The sequence below is a fragment of the Agelaius phoeniceus genome, chromosome 1 (assembly GCF_051311805.1).
Source record: "Agelaius phoeniceus isolate bAgePho1 chromosome 1, bAgePho1.hap1, whole genome shotgun sequence".
Classification (NCBI taxonomy): domain Eukaryota; kingdom Metazoa; phylum Chordata; class Aves; order Passeriformes; family Icteridae; genus Agelaius; species Agelaius phoeniceus.
In genome coordinates this window covers 66,536,177-66,557,227 of record NC_135265.1, presented here as the reverse complement: position 1 = coordinate 66,557,227, position 21,051 = coordinate 66,536,177, and the positions used below count along the sequence as shown (strand labels likewise).

The 21,051-nt window shown below is 44.0% G+C and overlaps 1 long non-coding RNA gene across 1 annotated transcript in view; it reads left to right on the top strand.

Moving 5' to 3' along the window:
• The window catches only part of LOC143694426 (uncharacterized), a 92,294-nt gene that overhangs the window by 34,048 nt on the left and 37,195 nt on the right, over nt 1–21,051 (top strand). The window lies entirely within an intron of this gene.

Genomic DNA, 21,051 nt, shown 5'->3' with positions numbered 1-21,051 from the left:
AAAAGTGGGGGTGGAAAAAAAGTGGGCCTTTGCCAAATTCAAGATGCTGGTTATCAGCTAATTCTACTGTTTACTGTTCACACAGCAAGAGAACTGCTTGTGTTTGGCAGTGAGCTTGAGTTCATCTACAGAGTGCAGGACAGAGCTGCCTGCTTGTTTTCTTCAGGAGCTTTCTGCTGGTGTTTTATTGTAGCACTCAGTGGTGATGTGCTCTACTGCTTTCTCTGTGTGCGTTCCAAGACCCTTTGAGGAAGGAGGGTGTCACCTCCCTTGCTTTGAAAAAGGAAACCTGAGTTTCTAGACAAGCAGTGCAGATGTGCTGGTTCCAATACATTAGATGGAAGCTGGTAAAAAAACAAAGAACAGTTAGGAGTTGAGAGAGTTTTGTTTCTTCACAAATTTTGCCCCATGCTAACATGGACTGATGCTAAGTGGTGCTGCTGCAGGTGTCTGAGAGCAGGAGTCAGACTTGTGGTGACTCCTTTCAGTCATCTGCTGGTGATCAAGGAAGGAAAATATATGGTGGAGGGAGGATAATAAAAATAATCAGAAGTACCTCAGATCTGGATGAGGCTTTCCCTGAGTACCATTAGCACCAGCCTCATGCAAGCTGAGCTGGCATTTTCCTGGGATACCACACCTGGAGCTTTTCTGGCAGCCACAAGTATATGGGCCTGGGCAGTGCTGCCTTCCAGTGGTGCTACTCTGGCACGGAGAGCAGTGCTGGTGTCACCTAAGGAGGTGCCAGCACCAGCCTTCTCAGCACTCCAGGCTGCCAAGAGGAAATATCGGCCTCTGCGTCATTAGTGACAACTTCATGTTGTTGAACTAATCTTTGATCCCTTCCTCTTCTGCAAAACTGCTCAGTGGGTGGTAAATTAATCCCTGGAGTTTAGCCCAGCACGTATGCAGAAAGCACAGGGGGAACAGTAGGTGATGCTGTGCTGATACTGAGAGCCCAGAGCTTGTCAGTGCCCTCGGTTTTAGCTCGGTGTTGTGCCGCTGACTTGAGTGGCAGAGGCTCTCACAGCCATGTATGTCAGCACTCTGTGCTCCTTTCCTCATGCCTGCTGGTGCACTCACACAAAAAGTACGATTCCAGATGCCACGACTCTTCTCACTAAATGCTGTAGTCATTGTGGAGTAAGAGAACCTGGTTCAGACTACTCTGGCTGGAAGGAAAGGTAGTGGTGTCAGCTAAGTGGGCTCAGTGATGGGAAACTGGGCAGTATTGTATTGCTTCATGAGCAAAACAGAGAAGAATGACAGCTGAGGAATAACCAAATAGCAGACCTAGTTGGTTAAAGGAAGGGACTTGCAGTTCACACAACAGTGGGAGGAACACAGGCTGCCACATTAAAAGGATGAGCCTTCCCAGTTTCACATATTTTGCTCTTTTACCCTTTTCTTTGTCTTTCCTCTCCACTGAGATGTAAATTTCTGAACTCAAAATATAATATGTTTTAGGACACTCAAAGGGGAAAGAACTTTTGCTCTGTATGTGACTGGAAAATAGAAAAAATACACTCTTAACATGTAAAAGGTTATAAGCTTTGTAATCTGCTAGCCAGCTTGGTGTGAGAGCTGAAGCAAAGTGATGCTCTTCCAGAAGAAAGGCTTTGCTGGGACCCCAGTGAATGGATCAAACTACTGTCTGCTGACAGTGTCTGGTTCAATCCCACTAGCTGTAGCTAGGATGTAGCACATGCCAGCAGCACATGCTGGAGATGCTTTGAAGTGTCTTTTTTGCTTTTATTTTTGCTTTTTTTAAAAAAAAAATCGAGCTGTAAAATATGCAGTTCAGGAAGGTCAAGTATCACATGTGAATATTGCTGACTGCACAGCACAAGGAAGGTCTGTGCTGAATGAAGCTGGGCCTCTGGTTCTTTGCAGATATTTAGTAACAACCTTGAGCATAGCATCTTTGCTTTCCACAACAGTTCTTGTAATTCAGCAAATGCATATTTCCCTCAAAGACAAATCTATACACCCTGGCAATTGCTATTTTTATGTAAAGCTCTATTTCATTTATTATTGCATAAGAGTTAGCCTGTGCACATTTTCAGGGAGCTTGTCCAAGGCAGAATAGCTACTCTAAAGACAGCACCATGGGATAATGACTTCCAGACTGTCCAATTCTACATTCCTTCGAGCTTCTCCATCAGTGCAGTAATAAAAACTCTGAGCCACCTGGGCTGCATCTGTACTGTGTGGGAGGTAGAAAGTGCTGCACTCTGCAGCCCTGCTCCCCTGGCTATCCAGATGAGGCCTTCTGTTGAACTTCCCTCCTGCCACATGCCTGAGTGTCCTTCCATGGAGCCCTGAAATGCATCCTGATGGGCTGTGTGCACACAGGCAAAACAGGGCATCATCCATGGAAGTAGTGAAGATTGGATCATGCTGGAGATAGTTTCCATGAGCACAGCGAAAGTCAATTAGGAGAGGCCCTGCAAAGGACTGGAAGGGCTCCTTCCCAGGACAGCTTTTGCAGGTTTGGGACCCACAGCTGGCAGAGGGATTTGCTGGTGCAGCTTTGCATTGCTCTGCCAGAAGCCAGTTCCAGAGATGTTGAGCAGAGTGAAAGTGAAGTGTAAAATACTGAGCGGATCTGAGCTGCAACAGAGGTGGCTTGCACCTTTGTGGAATGTAAGCTTGTTTCCCAACAACACAAAAGTCAGGGCATGTGAGGACTTTGCTACAGATTAGTAAAAATGTCATCTACGGGGATAATTAAAAAAAATAATAATAAAGCTAAGCTGCCCCAAAGCTGATTCTTCCACAGAACTAGTTTTTGTGACTTCCAAGTGACTCCACAAAATTCATGGCCATGCAGGACTTGCAGAAGCCACTCCAGTAGTGGTTCCAGCTTACAGGAGAGAGAAGATAACAGATTTTTCAATCTACAACCAGAGCCTTGCATTTCAATGTTGGGACTTTGAATACATACAGTCAGCAGCAAATGGATATCTCATTTACTCTTTGGTGTTTTTTTCTAAATATATAGAGGAAAATATTAAATCATGCCAGAAATACATATAGAAACATGTAGGAGAACATAGATTTAAATGGGTTCTGAACTGACTCAGTAGTGCAGTGTTCTGGGCATCTTTAACTGATGAGTTTGAGGATTGCTGTTGCAAATCTGAAGTTAGCCATGCAATCCTGTGGGATATGCATGGACTCTTAAAACTTACTTAAAGTGTCTTTTTGCAGTGGAGAAATAGGCTGTCTGTTCGTTGTAATTGGTTTCACTGAGTGTACCTTCTCTTTCAATGAGCCTCAATGTTTAGATTTGAATTTAGGTCACAGAGAGAAGTGTGGCTGGCAAGAAAAGGTGAAGTCAAGGATTCAAAAATATAATGAGAACTACAGGAAGAAAGAAGGAGGGCAAGGGAGAAAGCAGTCTAAAGGAATGGAAAGAGGAAAGAGCAAACAATCTCCAGGAAGCTGGATCATAACTTTTTACAAAGTATTCTGCTTTTCAAACGTAGAAGATCATCTGTGCAAGTAGGTAGTTAGGTCAGGAGCAGTTCAGAATGGCCTTGTTACCTTTGAATATTGATTCCTTAAAGGAAGATGTACTGCTAAGGCTGGGTGAAGCAGGGAGGAGCATTCTGTCTTTCTGGAGTCCCTGTGTTTATTTTAATATATAATGTCCAGGCATGTGGATGACATGCTGAATGGCCTTCCATGGGCTGCTCCATTTCTATCAGATGCCATGATGGAAGGAAGGGTCTGTCTGCACTGGACTCCTGTATGAGACCCTGGTGATTGACAACCACTCTTCAGTCAAAACTCACATATCACCTGCAGGTTGCTTTTTCTTTGGTTAAGCCCCTACCCAAAACAGGGTGAATTGAAAGCTTGAGTAAATCCAGTATATTTCCAGTGTGTTGCTAAGGATTTGGAGCTGGAATTAGACATTAATTAAAATGACAAAGCACAGACATATCAGCCTTGTCCCCAATCCCAGAACCTGACCTGCCCTCAAAATTAGGTGATACTAGTGTGCTTGCCCTACAGTAAAGTGTTAACTCCTTTAACTCCTTTTAAACTCCTTTGCCCTCATTTGCCTTTTTTTTTTTTTTTGTCCCAAGGACCTCAGGAAAAGCTCTCTTGATGCTGCTCCCTGGAACCTGCTGAGATCTGTGTGTCCCCAGTGCCCCAGTGTCAAAACTAACTAATTTCCCTTGTTTCTCAACTGTTGAGAAGAAACAGCAGATAGTAATCAGTCTTTTCCTCTCTCAATAGCCCCCCCCCCCGCAAATGTGGGAGACTCCATGTAATCCTATCTTTCCTCTGTTTCTGGTGGAACCTTCCACTGGGGACAAAACTGTTTTATTTGGGAGGTAGGAAGACAGAAAGTAGGTATCATCTTTCACTTTTGTTTCTGTTTTGGTAAACCTTGTTTGAAAGTCACTTGAAGCTCATTGGCCCAGAGTGCTTATTTTGGAGAGAATACAATTCCTATTAAGCTACAGCTGTAATTGTATGTAATGTGTATTTTTTTAAGTGGATAAGTTATCCACAAATCCAAGATGATGATATGTCTTTCAAAGAAGATGCTGAAGAGGGCCAAGATTCCAAGAGTACTGCACAAAGGAGACAATGTCATCAGGGGGTGAACAAAATGGAAATGTTTGCTAGGGGAAAAGAACCATCTATCCAACCTTGTGTTCACAGGCCTCTTTTTGCTGTTGCTTTGAGCCCTTGTCCCTTACCTGTCCCAGACTTTCCCCTGAGACTTGAATGCATTTGTTTTGCTCACTGTTTGTTGTGGGTACAGTGAGGAAAGGTGAAGTGACCTGTGTGGGGTAGGGCCAGTGCCTCACCTGCAACCTCAGGCCCCCTGTCCTGAGCTTCCCACCACAGATACCTCCTGGGCCCTTCAGGAATGGTTGAATTTGGGATGCTGGAATGATGGTGTAAATTGAAATGGACGAGGAGTTGGGCTCAGACATGTTACTGGGGTGTGATGTTCAGTGCCTGCTCCACAGGGCTGTGCAGCCAGTGAATGCAACAACTGCTGCTGCCACACTGGGAAAGTGGTCTTTAAAACTGAGACCATTGGTGGGGCTTCTCCTTCTGTTTTCTTTCCTTTCTTTTTTTTAAATAAAGAAATGGAAAGTTTTGAGACTTTCCATCTGCCTGGAGACTTTCTAAGCCATCTTTTCTCAGGAGTTACCATTTTTATCCTGGAAATGAATGTTGTTGTTTTAATCCTGCCTTTTGTCCCTCACAGCCTCGTTGCTTTTTTGGGCTCTGCTCCATCCCTCCCCACCGCCTTCTCCTTACCCCTTTTGGACAAACTGCAGCAGCGTTTGCCTCGGTTAAGAAAAATGGGGCTAGACAGGGTTGGGCAAGGCTCCTGCCTTGTCACAGAACGGCCGTGAGGAGGAAATGTGGCCGCAGCTGAGTTTATTTTGGAGCCCGCCCACTGGTGCCGTGCCCTTCGCCCGGGGCCCTGACACAGGCCCCAGCTGTGCCGGGCAGCCCAGCGGCGCTCGGGGGCCGCTCCTCCTGCAGGAAGGAAGGTCCTGGAAATCCCCAGTGCAAAAGAGCAAACGCTGCATAATTTCATTTCAACTTGGGACATGGAAGCTATGCGGTTTTTCTTGTTTTTTGTTGTTTTTTTTTTTAATTTTCTTTCCCCTTTTTTTTAATTCAGAGCAGAAGAGAATCTGCAGATCTGAGTTAAAAAAAAAAAAAACAAACAAAAAACAACTAAACAAACAAACTGAACACTTGCATTCCTTTCATTTTCACATGCATGTCATGATTTGGATAATCCTGCCATGCTAAAAGAGTGGTTTGAATGTGCACAAGCTGAGGGAAGGCAGTAACCACTGGGATGGCCCAGCGGAGGACTGGGTTTCTCAGAGCTGTGCCCTCCTCGGGGCTTCGCTTTTCCCTTGCCCTGCCGTGCCGTCCCCTCGGCGCTGAGACGGGACTGATGCATCCGAGAGCTGACAGTTCTGTGCAGCAGCTGCGAATCATTTCAAACCCATCCCGGGGTGGCAGCGGGGCGGGGGAGCGTGTGCCTTGTTTTTGTTTTGCTTTCCCCGAGCATTGCGCAGGCTGCGGTCCGCTGGCCGAGGCGCCCGGCCCGGCAGCGTGTGACTCAGGGCGCTGGTGGTGCTCCAGGGCTGCAGGAGGGCTGCCCGCAGCCCAGCGGGACCGGGGAACCACGAGCCTACGTAGGCGCTGAGCTCAGGGATGGGGATGTTCTTCTTCCTCCTCCCGCCACGGAGGAACCAGGAAGATCCCTGTCACCGCTGGCAGTGCTTAGGCACGAGGCACACGTATTTACAAAGGTCTTTGGGACCTTTAAAACAAACTGCCTTTGCTTTTTTTCCCTTTGCTTTTTTTTTTCCTTCCCTGCCACACTTAAAAGTCCCCTGGTGTTTCACCCCCCCTCGTAACACTCCCACAGCTCCTCTGCCAGCATCTCCCTTAGAACCGCAGCTGAGCAATTACCGCCGCTGCTCCCAGGGTGCTGGCTCCCAGAGGGATGAGTGAGGGGTCCCCGGGAGATCTCCCCGCTTGCCTGCCAGTTAGGTTTACCAAGGATGTTACATCAGGGAAATCCCATGTGCCTCCTACAGGAGCAAACCAACCAGGCGTGCTGTACACTCCATGTGTGTATGTGTTGATATATATATATGTGTGCATGTACAGAAAATATCATTTAGTGGCATAAGCCCTCATTAATGGCAATGGGATTTGTGTGGTTTACAGCCCCTAGGAAGCTATTTGATAGCTGACTCCTAATTTGCAAAACTTTGAAGCCAATCCCCGTACCTGGTGATTAAGGGTATTTTTGCAATAATCCGGTGCAGAGAAAAACAGAGGCCTCTCAGTGGTTTGCATGAAAAGGCTGCTGAGCGGGTCCTGTGATTCACGGGCCAAAAATAATGTGTTCTGTTTAAACAACGTTCGCTCTGTGATACAAACTGACAAAAGCCAGCGAAATTTAAAGGGACCCTGTCAAATTTGGTCTAAAAATAACCCCAGCCAGCTGTGTTTTGGTGAGTGGGCGTGTGTGCTCATGTGCTGTGCTCCCTCTGCTTTGCCAGTCTTGTCCTGGGCTGTGGCTTTTTTTCAGAAACAAGCTAATATGACATTTGAGCTTTGCCATCTGGTCTCTTGGTGTATGAAATTACTCTGTTCTGGGAGAAAAGGTCTGGCTTTGGCGTGGGAAAGAGCACCCTCATCCTTGGCCACAGCGTAGCCCCATCTCCCTGAAGGAGGTGAAAAGTTGCTAGTGTGGGATTGAGTATACCAAAAGGATGCTGCAGCAAGACTGCAGGGTATCATCCTTTAATTCAGGGGGATGGTGGCAGCACAGGGTCTCATCCACACCCTATCTTGCAGTGTTTAGTAGGAACCCTCAAGGTGGAGTAGGGCTCCTTCTTCTCCTTGCTCCTCTCCAGGCTTTGAAGGCATCACTTTTTTGGGGAGTGCTGTGACTCTCACTTCCCTAAACACACATGGGAGATGGGCTCCCCATGATGAGATAGCTCCTATTTGTAGGATGAGGCTCACTTTGAAACTGGGGTTCCCCTTCTGCCAAAAAATACCCCGTAGCATTAAAAGGCATAGCTCTGCCAATTTGCACCTTGTCTGACCTCACCTTGCTCTTCCCAGAAACCAATCTAGGCTTTCTACCTCTGTAAATGTAATCATTCCCCATGCCCTGTCCTCCTCCTGGGCATGTGAAAAGATACATAAAAAGAAATATGCACATAAAGTCTGTGTATGTGTGTGATGCAGCTGCTTAGAGGAGCAGAAGCAGGCTTCAGTTGGTTTCCTCATCTAAAGAAGAAATGGGAGATGGAGGGATGGGTATTTCTCAGTACCATCTACCCTGTGCTGTATTTCCCGAAGTCTTGTCTTTTAAAGTCAGAAATGGCAATAAATAGCTGCTGGGGAAATCCCTCCTGCAGAAACCTCAAGAAAACACCTTTGCCCCATATCCAGAAGCAGCTGGCCCTGTTTGCTCTTCCCTTTTCCGTACACCCACCAAATCTCTTGCTACCCTTTCTGCCCTCTTAAGGTTTCTATTGCAGAAGTCCCTGCCCTGTGTTTGCTCCATCACTGGCAGTAGGATGTTGAGCATCTCCTTCCCCCTTGTATAGAGACTGTAAACCCCAAAAGATCCTTAGATCTTCCCTGCCAGGCAGAAGGTGAACATCTGCAGCATCTGGACAACTTTCCCCTTGCTGCCACACCAGGAGCTGAGTGCAGGACTGAGGTTTTCTTTAACTATCCCTTCTGAATTTTTTTTCCAGCTGTGACTTTATGTTAATCAAACTAACATTCCCAAATTGCACTATTCTTGCCCAAAATTTTTACAATAATAAAACTCAAATCTTCCTCTCAGCATGCTTCAGTGTAACTGGAGCATTTCCATCCCACTGTTTTTCTTGAGGGTATAGGTATTAAGTCAGGTACCACAACTGACTGAAATTTGAAGCAAAGGTGGCTTTGGAATTAAGTTAAACAACTTTATTTTAGCACACTGAAACTGTAAATACTGCTATCAGATTCCTTTTTGGTATTGACAACATTTATTTTTTGATGTTATTTCCAAAACAAACTGTCAGCAAAACTTGACGTCTTGGCAGGATTTTGTGCTTCTCTGATTTTGCTCTAAGGCTGTTTTCCAAGGGAAGTTGTGCTCTTCCAATGGTGGTTTTGCTTTGCTGTATACTTACTGCTTCAGTCGTCTCCCGCATGGAGGTGAAATGTGCATTTTGCTGTAACAATGGAATAAAACTGATTACAAATGAGGTATTTATACTGATGTTTATGTTCTAGTAATTGATTTTTTTTGTTCTAAAGCACTCTACCTTGACTCTGAGCTTTTAAGTGTAGTACAGGACAGCAGTGTCCAAGGATGAAGAGACCATCTGCTACCAGGAGAAAAGTGGCAGATATTCAGAATATCAGATAGCCTCTGGTGTTCTTCCAGGTGTTCACTGAGGGAAAGAAATAAGAAACCCTTCATTTTGATCTCATTTCTGGCACCGAAGTGCCAATGGAGTTGAAAAGAACTTTTCATCTTAAGAAGGAGAAAGGAAACTTTCAAGATGTTCCTCTGAAAATAGTTAAATGGAAGGCATCCAGATTATGGTCTTTCATATGTACTGATCTGATCCTAGGAAAGAAAGATGGAGCAGGGAGAAGAAAAATAATTTGAAAGCACTTTTGACTTGGTATCGTCAAATTGCACACTGTTCATCAGCATGAATTCATTATTTGCCTGAAAAATCAGAGGTCAGAGCAAGTGTTGCAGAAAGCTTTTACAAAAACTCAATTCCAAATTTCTACCAGAATGCATCCTGGAATACATTTCTGGAATACATCCTCCTTTTCTGTTTACTGTCTGCAAATGGATTAAATGGTGAGAGAGTTATAGAATTCAAACCAAAAAAAAAAAGAAAAAAAAAAAGGGAGGGGGTGGCAAAATCACAAGCAAATATCAGAGTAGTCCTAAAAAAGCAGATTCTGAATTCATCATAATCATAAGTGTGGAGTTTTTTTCCAAAAACTATGAGTTAATCATTCAAATACAGTAAGATACTGGCTGATTTGTGTGTTCAATCAAGACTAATCACCACAGCTTGAATTTTGAATATTAAGTGTTTGTGGAGTCTGCTCCCAAATTATGTGCATAATTTTTGTCATGTAGATTAAGTTATTTGATGAATTATCTCAGACGACACATGTCTAAAAGTTAGGAAATGCTGGTGAACAAAATGCACACAGTGGAAGAGAGAGGTAATTTCTTATGAATAGTTTATTCAATTCTGAATTTGATTCCAAGATCTTCAGGTCTTAATTTTTCATCAATAGCAATTGATGTGCAACTGAGTTTCTGCTGGGTAGCATTTATGGGGAAGCTGTCTCCCTTCAAAGTGAAGATGTTGGGAGCTGCTGTCTGCTGCTGTACTGCAGAGCTGCTTCCTCAGAGCTGTGTAGCCACAGACTGTTTGTTCTGCTTGTGTCCTGCATCTCCTCCTGTTGCTGCCAACTGCAGCCTGGGGAGGTAGGCAGAGCTAGTGAAAATTGAAATTGCAGGAATAAAACAAACAGCCTTTGGTATACGAAGCTGATGGTTACTCAAGTGGAACTAGCTGGCTTGCTGAATCAGGCAATGGCCTGATTAAAGAAACCAAAGTGCGTTGGTAGGTGAGAGACAGTAAAATGCAAGAGTTCATCAGCATATGAAACCAAATCAAGCAGTGAATGATGGAGCAAGAGAGAATATGAAAACACTGTGTAAGACATAGAATCACAGGACAGTATATGTTGGACAGGGACCTTAAAGATTACCTAGTTTCACTCCCCTGTCACAGTCAGGGTCACCTTCCACGAGACAGATTCCTCCAAACTCCATACAACCTGGACTTGAATACTTGGGAGTAAGTGTTGGATGCAACTGTGGATGGGGTATCCACAGCTTCTTTGTTGACTTCAGAAAAAAGATGCAAACAGTACAGTGCTGCCCCAGGGCTGCGTGAGCTGGGCTAAAAGTCGTGTTCTTTAAAGCGTGGCTGAGGTGCTCTCACTGCCTTGTGTAAATGGGATGATTTATCAGTGTCTGGCTGACTGCTTCCCTGGGATGTCCTGGCCTTTCCTTGGAGTGAAGCATTTTAGCACTCCTGAGGTTTGCGTGTCGATAGTATTTGTTGCCAGTAGAGACAGGCAAATTCTGTGCCTGTGCCTTGCTGTGATTCCCTCCTGGCTTTACTGGGCATCTGAGTGGGGCTGTGGTCTCGTACCCCCTCGGCTGGGTGCCATCGTGTAGCAGAGATATTTTATGTGTGATATCAATGTGTCACAGCTGAACCCCATCTCTAGGGTATGAGCTTTTTGAAACAGCATGATTCAGATTTCTAATGCACTTTATAGGGTTAAGGACAAGAGTAATGCTGTGATTTGTAGTCTGCTTACAGGATAGACTGCACAGTTAATAGAGAATTTCATGTTTTGGCATTTTTTGTGTTTGTGGAAAAAGTATGAAAAAAACCCTGACACAACAATCAAATGTATGTGGTAGAAGTGAAAACATATGCAATATCTTTTCCAAGGCATTGATTTTGAAGCAGTTTTGTCAGCTTAAATTTCACCTTGTTATGGAGAAATACAAAAAACACTAGCAGTATCTCTGTAGGGGAAACTTGGGTTCTCCGATTGCCACTGACTTCCTGTGACCTCCAGAACAATGAGTCTTCTGACACTGTCATCATCTGCATCCTTAGGAATGTGTCTGGGATTTGCCACAAATTAGGCAATGATAGGCAAAAAAATGCAGAAGATGTTTCTCTCTCTCTCTCTTCCTTTTTTTTTTTTAATTCCAATATCAACAGCTGGTTTTCATACAGGATTCTGTCCCCTCCCTATTTCATCCTTTGCAATTGAATTGGGAGTGACACTTAAGTGTAAATAAAAATAAAATCAACTTGATTACCAAAGCTGAGATATGAGGCAAATGAAAAATATAAGCTGACACAAGCCAAATGTATCATGCTGATTTTTTTTCATTAATAGGGTATCTTCAATTCTCAGTCTAGGCAAGAATATTAATTATTAGCCGAAATATATGGGCTGTTAAAGTCACACCATCCTTCTAATGAAGAATTAAGTTAGGATAGCAATTGGGATAAGCAAACCTGCAATACAAGACAAGATTGTTTTAAAAGTGCAGTCACTACAGTGAAGCAGTACTGTAGATCTCCCTGCTAGTGATAAGGGAAGGAGGCCTCAGCCCCAGCTGCCCCAGACACCTTCTTGAATAAGACTCACACCTCAGGGCAACTTATTGTGTATGATTTTACAAAAGTCTCAGAGAGCAAATTGGATGCTTCATTCTCAGCCTGCTGAAGCCCAGAGAGATGTCTCCTAATTATTGCCACTCGTGCTGGAGCAGGGATATTATAACACCTAACAGGAAAACTGGAAAGTTCTGGGGAATCTGTTCCAGCTTCTAAAGAGTACTTTGTTGAGCATATGGTGAAAAAAGATCCTTAAATAAGGGACAATTGTTTGAAAAGCTTGTTACCACCACAAGTCAGTAAAGTCCACAAGTTAGCAAGCTGCAATTCAAAAAAACAACAAAAACCCACCAAAATAAACTCCCACCAAAACAACAACCAACCAAAACAAAACAAAAATCAGGCAAAGAAAAACACAAACAAACAAAAACCCCCCAAGAACAGCAAAACCCACACTAAAACCCCCACCATGACTCCCAAACAAGCAGTCCCAATGTTAACAAGAATATTCAGAGCTGCACTAGTATATGTTATCAAAATTCAGAAATGTATGTACTGGTGGCTGAAGGAATCCCCAAGTGTGGAAGATTGGTGAGAGATCTGGTCAGATAACCCCATATTTAACCACTTCTTCGTTCTTACATGGGCTTGTATTTCCCCAGGGAAAGAGCAGGAAGGTGGCTGAACTGAAACTTTCTTAGTCACTCCTTTGTCCACAAAACCACTCATCTGACCCATGTAAAAATTCCAGATCTGTCACCCCTACTGCCCCTCATGATGGGGCAAGATGTTTAGAAAGTTCTCTCTGTGGTTATTGGACATCTTGGTAAAGGGCTCCCTCCATCTGATGGCCCAGTGCCATAGGAAAAGTGTGGGTGTTTGGAGAGGCAAAAAAGGTAAAAAGCAGAGAAAAGAGAAAGTGAGTTTGTTTCTCTCACAAGAAGTGCAAGAATTTATTTGTGTCATGGGAGAAATTAATGCCCACCCTGACCATGTAGGCTTGCTCTGTTTTCCTTTACGTGGGAACCTATCCATGATCTGTGAGATTTAGTTCTTGTGGAAGGACAGTTTGGGTAAGATAAGGCACTTTTGTGCATTTACATGAGGTAAAAAAATGCTTCTAAGTGCACAGATATCCATCTTCAGAGATATTCACAAGTCTTCTGGACATGGTTCTGAGCAACCACCTCTGGGTGACCTCACTTGAGCAGGGGAGTTTGGCCAGATTATCCCCACAGGTCTCTTCTCACCCCAACCAGGCTGATGTGATCCACCTCCAGAGCTTTCACTTAAAGCTTGCAAACTTCCCATGTCTTCATGGGGAAAGGATGGGAGCCAGTTCCCAATAACTTAATATTAGAAAGAGAGAGGGAATACTAAGAATGGCAGAGCCTTTCAATGCCTCAGGGTAATGAAAAGTGAATTTCCTTTGTTTTAGACCATGCTGCTGCAATTGCATGTATGCTTTCTCTATTGATGAATGTCTCCCTAAATCTGGCTGCCACTTCTCATAACAGGAATATCAGGGAAACAGATTAAATGTATGTCTAGCAGCACAACTAAACTAACAAAAAACCCCACCCTCAATGCAGCCTTTTCCAACTTGAAGCTTGGAATACAAAAGGGGAAACATGCCAGAATCCACTTTGTGCCTTTAAAAGCTGTTCTTTCTCTACAACTTCACCCGCTCTGGAGCAAATACAGGATGAACAGGATTCTGACCTTTTTTTTTTTTTTTAAAGGCTCTTTTTCAACATCAGGAGATGTTTGTCTAGGGTTTCTCTGACCCTTGCAGTGCAGGCAGTGTTCATTAAGTTAGAGAAACCTGTGATGTCCCACCCCCACTTAGGTCTGACAATAGCAATGGCTGAGGTAGGCAATTAATGAGTACCTGCTGCTGCTTCTGTGTTTGCTGAAGGACCAGGGGGTATTCAAGTATAGATTTTGCCAAAGACAGTGCAGGACAGGCACCTTATTTTGGGGAGAAGTGACATGATAAGCTTAGAACTAGTTGTAGAAAATATATGTAGCACAGGGCATTGAAGCCCCACTAAGCAGAGCCTTCTTGGTTCTCACAGCTCTGCCAATGAGTATTTTTGTGGAAATTTAGAATTGCAGCATCTCAAACTCTTCTCTAAAGGCATGGTCCACTTCTCGTCTTCCTAAAAGACAGAACAAAAAGGAAATGTTTTCAATCTATCACTTAAGGATAGCAGGGAGTCTGGTGGCCCTCTTTGCTTTCTTGCTGGGGAAGAGCAAGATGTGGCAACTAGGAACAATGTTGTGGAGTGACTAATGGAAAGGGAGGTACTGTAATTTGGCATCTTCCATGGCACATAAGAAGTCATTTTAGAGATGCTTTTTCCATAGGGACAAATTTTAGCATTGCTAGCAGTTTTTTCTTTTCTGGTTGTAATCAGCTTTGTGAACAAGACCCAAAACTGCATTCACAACTGACTTATACATATAAGCATGGCATACAATAGATGTGCAGGCTTCAAAATAAATTCAAAGAACAAATTGTCTTTGTGATTGTTCTTGTTATAAAACAATTTTATGATTCCAGAATTTTACTGAACAGATAATATGTTGTTTCTCAAGCTGAAAAAAAAAAAGTCCTGGAAATGAAATGTAGAGTTTCCACCTGGCAGATCAATAGCTTTTCAACATTTTCCTCTTCTTGTGTTTCCCAAGTGAATGCCCAAGTGAACATTATTTGGAAGCATAACAAAAATAAGACAGAAAATGACTGTAGGAAAATTCGAAGCAAAGTCTTTCATTTAAACAACTGTAACACATAATGAAGCGATGAAATCTGATTTCTATTTTTTTTCTTTGAGAAAAGAAAGTGAACAATGCTGTATTACTGCACAACACTCTTGATTTGTGGGTGTTGGACTGAGCAGGCCCTTTTCTAATGGCAAGCAAATAGCTGGAGTCAGTGTCTGGAGGAGTATACTCCATGGTGGCATATCCAAAGCATCTAATGTAGATGTCCACAGCTTTTGCTACGTGCTTGGCACTGGAGACCTTGATGTGTTTTTACATGGATAGCTAAGTGCATGAAAAGAGATCCCCAGTAATGCTTAAGTACTGCCAAAAAATAGGATTTACCCATGGTTGCAGAGATGTCTCCAGGAAAGTCTGAGTTCTTCTCAGAGGGAGGAAGATCTGGCCACGTTGTTCAAGCAATAATGCAAGAGCATTGCTAGCTTTCAAACTACTAAATCTGCCAGTGAACTTGGTCCTTTTGAGGGAGCAGAGTTACCTATGTGGTGGTTTGGGGGTTTTTTCCTTCTTTCTACTAATCTATGACATTGCACTTTTAATATGAAACATTAATTTGCCTTCTGCACCTCCTGGCTTGTGTACAGCTGTGCTCTGCTGGTGATGCTCAGGAAAGCACCAATGTCAGCAGATGAATTTTGCACAGAAGTGCATCTGCCAGTGGCACTGAGCAGGGGCAATGGGGAGACTCCGTGTTTCCAGTGAGTTAATAAAGCAATGCTCAAAACAGCAGCTTTTAGGGGGCATTTAATGAAACTAAAACAGCAGTGGAAACAGACTTAGAAGTGTGGCCAAGCCCAATATTGCTGCCCTATGAGATCTTAGAGTGGCCAGAGCAGCATGGTTGCTTTGCTGAGTTAATTAGTGCTAGGGAGGGAGGTTGCTGAACGCTCAGAGAGTAGAGCTTGGAGCAGGGGTGTGACTCTGCCCAGCGTCTCCCCAGCCACCAGGTGAGTCCCAGTGGTCTCATGCCCAATGGGTTGCCCTGCCTCACCACCCACTGGGCCTTCAATAGGGGAGCTTTGGACAGGAACAACAAAGGGTTAGGGTTAGAGCTAGGGCTAGGGCTTGGTGGGGCAACATTTCAACACCACTTGTTTCCTGGGAAAAGCAGTTCATTTCCATATGCAAGTAGGGAACAGTGTCTAAGACAAGGCTGCAAAAAACCTGCCAGTTGCCTGGAAATCCCTGAGATCATCTAGAAGCTGGATCTGTCCTTGCGCCAGAAGATAAAGTCTGGCTTTACACTTTCTCTTTGGGAGAAGAGAGTTTCTACCCCATAGTGCCACCCAGAGTGCCTTTACACTCATGTTGCGAGCACTGAGACAGGACTCGAGGAGAAGACCTGAGCAGGTGAACAAGCACCAACTCTAGCAGGCAACTGCAGCTCTCCCTGTCCAAATCCAGCAGAGCCACTACAGAAACATGCAGGATCTGGAGAGCATCCTTGATGAAGGAGCAAAAGGAGCATGGCTTCTGGGACACAGTTTGCTTACAGAAGCATGTACTGCTTGGGAATGCCAGGGGCATGTTTGCATCACCTCTCCCCAGCACCTGCTCTGTGCTCACCCTGCTATCCAGAGGGGGAAGGAGAGCACAAGAGCCAAGGGCTGGTGCAGAATGCATAACAAAGTTATGAAAATCTGGGGAGAATGAGGAGGAATTTGGGTGATAATTATGGAACATCATGGGCTGTGGCAGCATCCTCTCCTGCACAGGGACCTCTCACAAGCAGGACTGCTTCATGCACACCCTACTGACCCTTCAGGCTCCTTCTGTAAGCTCTTCCCCCTGACTGTCCCTGAAGGTACTGTGGTATCTGCTTGACCCTGCAGAGGAGGAGGGCTCGGATTGTCCATCACTGTGCCTGTCCTCAGCCTGTGGCCACAGTCAGCAATTATGTTTGGTACTGCACACCCCTCTGCTTGATTTGATTTAATTTGATTTTAAAACCTCTGAGAAGCAACAAGTTTTGCCTGTTGACTGCATTCCTAAAGCCACAAAAAAGGGTAAAGAGAGTGTATTGGGTGAAAGCAATGGATCTGGATTTCTCAAACATCTGGCAGGCGATTTTGAGGACTCAAAAGGAAGCTGATTTAAGGAGAGATGATTTTCAGCAGGCTGTAGGCCACTTTGGCTATATAAGGGTTATTAGGCAAGACTTGATGCATTCCAAATCACTAAAGCTTGTAATTCCAATCTTGGCTATGTTTTATCCTAACCATCACCCTGAATGCTACCTTTTATTCAGGACAAGTTGTCATTTCAGCAATGTTTAAATGCATTCTTAATGTGAATTATCATGTTTTATGGTAGAGCATCTGAAAAAGAAAGAGGCTTGAAGAAAGCTTTTTGCTGGCAATAAATTAGATCCAAGTTTCTGTGATAAGCTGTAATGGCTCTTCAGAGCAGATGTATTTTATCAATTTAAGAACACAGACGGAGAAAACATGTACCGCGTTCAGACTTTTAAAATAGTATTTTCATGTTAGTGTGTTCACAGTCAACAATAAATCCAGAGAAGCTATGATTGTCTTCTAGTTAGACATGATGCAGCTTGTGCTGTGTCTGTTATTTATATATAGGATGACAAAGTCACTTTTTAAGCCACAAGTTGCTCCTCAACACAAAGCTGGGTACTGTTGGAAATGATGGGCTGTTAGCCCAGGTTTAGTCAAGGGACAAGGCATGCTCTCTGGCAGAAAACTCACCCACAGGCAGGTTTATGGACCCCCAGGACACCAGGACACAGGAGAAACTTCTCTCAGTTATCGCTAATCCTGTTTCCTGGCTTAGGAGCCTTCTCAGCTGCTGTGGTTCTGCCATATGTGTGAGATATGTCACGGACACCAACTTCCTCCTCTTCCTCTTCTTCCTCCTCCTCCCAAATGTCGATGTTCCCAGCCCCCAGAGAGAGAGGCTGGCATTATCTGCCACCTTGGGCTGTTCTGGGGTTGCAGCTATGTCCTTCTTGCCAGCAGCACATGTGCATCTCACCTGACTCAGAGGGGTGGCCCTGGGGTGGTAAGGCTGTAGGAGCTGTAGGAAATCCCAGCCAGGCTGTCCAACCCTGGAGTACTGATCCACTAAGAAATCAACACAGTGCCACTCTCCCAGGTGTTTCTGTGGCATTTGTCTGAGCTTCTTCAGAGGAAGCAGGTCCAGCTTCCGAGGATGTGGAGCATGGTCCTTTCCCTTGCCTTGTCATCTTCCTCCTTTTTACAGTGCCAGCCTGTAAGTGAGGTGGTTTTGCTCACTCCTCAGCTATGTGAGTTGATGAACACCATCAATCAACATTTTTCTTGCTTTATTTTTTTTTTTTTCCTTGAGAAGAGAGTCCGTTCAATTTTGCACAGATTTGTATCTGTTTTTCAAGTGGTCTGTGACAATAGTCAACAGAATTTTCATTACTTTTTCTCATCAAAAGACACTGGCAAACAAGGGAATATTTTGCTAAACAAAGGGCTGATTTCCACACCTCTGTAGAGGATTGGGCACCCACAAATTTCAGCAAATCTCTAGGACCTTATAGACACAGATATGCAACTTCTGTGAATGGAAAATTTTCCAGTCCTACTGGCAGACTAGTTTGTTAGAATTAGAGAATTAAGAGAACAGAAAAGCAGCTACTTTGAATTTCATTGTTTTCTAGCATGGCTTTTCTAAGGAAGCAAGTCTTATGCAATCACTTTGGCTGCCTGGCTTGAATCTCTCAACGTTTGAATCTTTTGGTCACTTTTAGGCACATTTTTCAGAGGGGGAAATGTCTGAGATGTCATTAAATTCAATCAGTCATGTGAAAATTAGAGTCTCCATTAAAAAAAAAAAAAAAAAAAGAAAGAAAAAAGTGTACTCCAGCACAGGCAATGTCTGCAACATGATTGCAGATGGTGTTAACTGCTGGAACACCCACATGAGAGAGAGAGACTTTATGAATGTCCCAACCACAGGAAAAGCTTCCCTGGGAGTTTGAAATCAACTACAAGACACAGATCTTCAAGAAGCCAGATTATGTTGAACTGGGATGTGTGAGGGGGTGGCTCTCAAACCTCTGCATTTTTCCCCATGCCTAGGCCATCCCTATATTGTTAATTTGCTCTGCATCCGTGAGAAATTTGCTCAGAACTCAAATAGCTAAGAGAGTTTTCCTTGAGCAAGGTAATGGATGCCAATAGATGTGCACATCCAGAGCACACAAGGGATTTTTCAGAAACCCTGCTGAGCTGAGGACAAGCAGAGTGAAGAGACATTTTCTCTCCTTGCCTCATTCAGTCTTCTCCCACCCACGGGCAGGCAGATCTGGGCGAGGAGGTTTCCAGAGGAGCAGTGCTGATGTGACACTTTGCTGGTCACATTGCTTCCTTTAGTTGTGTTTGTTTCTGTTTCACTCTGTGGTTGGACCAACAGGGGTTGTCCAGGGTTTGCACTTTCCACTTCAGTTCCTTCTTTCTGTGTGGAGGAAATTTGCAATTTCCGCTCATGACATGATGTGATGTAGGTCATGACTGTCTTTAGGAAAACGCTTCCCTAGTCCTATTTCCCTTAAAGCTTAACAGGAGTGACCAAACCACATTTGTTCACACTAAATTATTTGTCACAGAGTGGAGCAGCTCCACCAGGAAATGCTGAATCTTTAACCAGAGTAGGCAGCAGCCTTGTGGTTCAGAAATCACTGGGGAAAGCCCATGATAAAATCCCCAATCTGCCTGGTTTGGAGAGGGAAGTTGAAGCAAGACTGCTGGAGTGCCCCTTCCTGCCAGGGTGAGAGCTGCTGTCCTTTGTGTTGAGGATGATAAGCTTTAAACCAGGTCTAGATTAGAAAATCAGATAAACGCCCACATAATGTGTAGGAGAAGAGGCCTGCCAAAGAAAACCAGAGAATCAGAGTTTCACTCTACCTTGCCCCTACCCTGTCCATCTCAGTGCTGTTTGTAAATGGTCACAGACAATTAGATCCAGGATAAAATGTTGAAAGCACATGGGGATCACTGGTATGGGAGGTGGTTTAGCAATGGACTTATCAGCATTAGGCTTGGACTCTATGATCTTAAAGGTGTTTGTGAAACTAAATGATTCTGTGATTCCCTGTCTGATCTGTCTGCTCTTCTGCTCTTTGGCTGCTGGGCTGGGTCATCACAGGCATACTTCCCACTGAGATGAGCTTTTCTTTTCCTCTCTCTAGGCTCTGGTGCTCCCCAGGACAAGTATTGCCTCTTATGGTGGGTTTCTGTAATGCCTGTCACCATGGGCAGTGTTGTGAGACCTCTTACCATGATTCTAAAATGCAGAATAACAGCCCCTGTAGAGTCTATTTGTTGCCTGTACAGGCCTGGTTTATGTCTAAATAGGGTTGGAAGGAAATGTTATAGAAGCTGCATAAAAAACTGCTTGCTTCTCCCTGGGCTGAATAGCTTTCTGGGTGGTCAGAAACTTCACTGGCAGGGAAATGTGACATTTGCCTTTTTCTCTTTACTAGATTTGGCCCCAAGGGACAAGAGCTGGAGGCTGTGGTTTCTGCAGTTGAAGATTAGTTTTCTAAGTCACTGTCCCTGGCAGATAGGCATATCTAAATATTTACTCTGGAATGTGATGATGGAAGTTCTATGCTGTCAAGGTGCTCTCAAGGAATAAACATTACACATTTTAATTTTACGTTAAGATTGGAGCAGAAATTTAATTTCTCCTTAGATGCAATATCTGTTTAAAACAAAATCTCCATGTACCAAACAAAATCCCAGCTTTGGGTCCCAGAAGGAAAAAAAAAGTCATAGTTGTACACCACCATTCTCTTCATTTTCTGCAACAGCTGAAACTTTCCAAGAGACAACAGTCAAGGTACTGAGCCAGATAAACTCTCATCCTCAAGCATCAGATATCTTCCAGACAAGTTCAGATGAATGGCATAATCTAGAGTTCAGAGGAAGAGAATGAAAAGACTTTTTTGGAAGGGCTACACTTCATACGTCATTGTGCATCCCTTCACACCAAAGCAGGCTTCCTTATTGAATACTTCCAGTGCCATGGGTGTTACTGGGGCTTACTAACGGATAAGACGTGCATGAGAGTTCTTGACAAGAGCAAGTGAAATAGTGAATTTGAAATGGCCAGAAAAGATTCTTAGCAAAGCCACAAGACATTGTTTGGGAAAATTCAAGGACATGTGACCTCAGGGTGCAAGGAGCCTGAATTTTTCTTAGGGAAAGGGACAAACCTCTAAAAGTTCCTGTTGCAAATACAACAGCAAAGCCTCAGACAACAGAAACAGTTTTCTGGACATGTTTCTATTCACAAATTCTTCCATGATATTTTTTTTTTTTTTTAATTTGTAATTAAATACATCCGGAAAAAAAAACGTGATGACTTTCTAGTGCTTAGCCTAAAACTGCTCTGCAAGTCTGCAACATATACGACACGCTGGGCTTCACAAAGCTGCAGCTGGGTGCACACAAGGTCTGTGTCCCACCACCGCCCTGCAAACCGGCGA